The sequence below is a fragment of the Penaeus vannamei genome, chromosome 7 (genome assembly GCF_042767895.1).
Source record: "Penaeus vannamei isolate JL-2024 chromosome 7, ASM4276789v1, whole genome shotgun sequence".
Taxonomy (NCBI): domain Eukaryota; kingdom Metazoa; phylum Arthropoda; class Malacostraca; order Decapoda; family Penaeidae; genus Penaeus; species Penaeus vannamei.
Window position 1 is genome coordinate 21,761,773 of NC_091555.1, and position 2,500 is coordinate 21,764,272.

Genomic DNA, 2,500 nt, shown 5'->3' on the forward strand with positions numbered 1-2,500 from the left:
GGTTATGATGTATCTAAAATTACCATCATGGTTTCACAGAGAAAACGTAACTAGTTTGTCCCAATTGTTTTTACTTTCTCTTGGTGTCATGTAATCTTCCCATTAATGTTTTTTGATGTATTAAAGTTTCCTCCAGCGTCACTCCGAAGCTGAATTCAGTTCTAATTGGATTCATTTCGCTATTCATATTTCCCATTTGTGCGATGTTAGCGAGCCAGATCTTTGGGAGTAATACGTCCGAAACCATTTTAGAAATATTCATTTCTGGGCACCACTTATCGACGATTTATGTTTGATTTTTTTACGATGGAAGCGACTTTCAATATTGCATGATAAACTTATTTCATAGCTGTAATACCTGGGATGTTATCAGTGTAAATGCAGAGGAAGCACGGTATAAGGTTTAATGTAGACCTTTAGTCCTGTACTTCTAAGGTATTTGGTTTTACTAATCTTCCCCTTGCCAGTTCAGGAATTTACGGTTTCTCTAATGAAGTCAAAGCATTTTTATTAGCCTATACTTGGTTTTCTTTTTGATAATTATAGTAATTTCAAGAAAGGAAAAACGCAACTCACAATCGAATCTCGAGCACAGCAATTCGGTGTCTTATTGGGAAAAAAATATATTTAAGAGTGGTGTAAACTGATAAAAAAATGTATTTGTCTTTAAAATACCAAACAAATACAAACATAAGCATTAGGTATCAGTTGATTATATATAAAGAAAACGAATTGCAAAACTCAATCCGGGGTGAGCTCAAATATTAAAATACTAGAATTGCCCGGACTCAAACCAATGGAAATGTACATCTTAGATTCACATCCTCTAAGATACTCCAGTTCACCTCCCTGGGTCTGCAAGCGCCCGAGGTCCTTCTACAACTGTCCTTGTTCTTGGTTCCCTGCTCTCGACCCGGGACACGCTGCCCATTCAGCATGGCCGCTGTTCACACCAATACGATTGATGGTCACTCAGTATCGATTTACTCCAGGGAAGGGGACGTGCATAGTTTCTTATACTGGTTCTGGGCTAAAATATAGGTGGAAAATATAAACGTGGGCATATGAAACTGTCAGAAAAGGGAAGATGGCGTTGCCTTATTATTGGAACACTGAGAGGTTTTAATAATTCCTTCTGTCTTTACATTGTTAGGTATGTGATATTTCAGGCATAATATAAACACAAGAAAATATTAGTCCATATCAAGTTATTAGTAAACGATTTCATATTATATAACAAACATAAGGTACAAGAGCTTTTTTTTAAACAACTGAAATTTTACATTGATTTATGGCTGCGCGCGTCAACATATAAAAAGGTCTCCTGTATAAAAGTATCTCTCCCTTGCATACACAATGCATATACGCATAAATATCCTTTGGTATACAAGAAAAATATATAAGATTAGCAAAATGAGTTAAATATCCCATAACAACAACAGGAATTTCGGTTTACATACTTTTCGGCAATCCGAGGCTCTACATATACACACTATTTATTATTATTATTATTATTATTATTAGTATTATTATTATTATTATTATTATTATTATTATTATTTATCTTGAACCGGAATAAGGAGTCATACTCATGAAATATATTCTGAAGCTTCATTAGGTTATAACACTGAAGCAATAAGAGTCATTTGCGAATACAGATATACATTTAGGGGATTTTTTTGGGTGTCAGTGGCGTCTTATATGAACAATGAACGAAACGGTTTATTTATATCTACTTGAACTTGAAGAGAGTTTCATTTTTATTCTAAACCATCAGTGCTGTGCATTCCTTTCCGTCCCGTGGCCAGTTCCACACATTAGACGGGCTTCTCATAAAGTTTTTTTTGCCACTCTAAAGTTCAGCATCCCACAAACCATAAACCTTGGTGCACTTTTTCTATTTTGTTTTGTAAAATTATTTTTTTCTTAATCAGCCAAGAGGATTGCACGTCATAGAGAGCGTCCTTCGCTCCTGTGTTTAAATACTTTCTAAGCCTCTTCAGATGAAAAAATTATTTTGGTGAATCATCATCATTATCAGCAGCATCAACAACATATTATTGTTATTACCATGATCATTATTATCATTACCATTATCAATATCATTGTTTTGTTCTTGTTCTTGTTGTTTTTTGTTATTATTCTTATCATTATTGTTATAATTGTTACTATTATTATTATCATGATCATCATCATTATTATTATTGTAGTTATTGTTATTAACATGAATATTACTATTATTATGATTCTTAACATTATTGTTTTGTTATTATCATTATAATTATTTTCGTTACTAATAGTATTATTGTTGCTACTACTACTATCATTGTTATCATTACATCAGCAACATTAACAGTCATCATTATTCTTGTTGTTCTTTTTGCTGATGTAATCAATATTATGTTTATTGTTTTTTTTTTCTATTATTATAATCAATATCATAATCATTATTATTATTGTTATGGTTATTGTTATTAGTATTAATATTAGTATTATTATT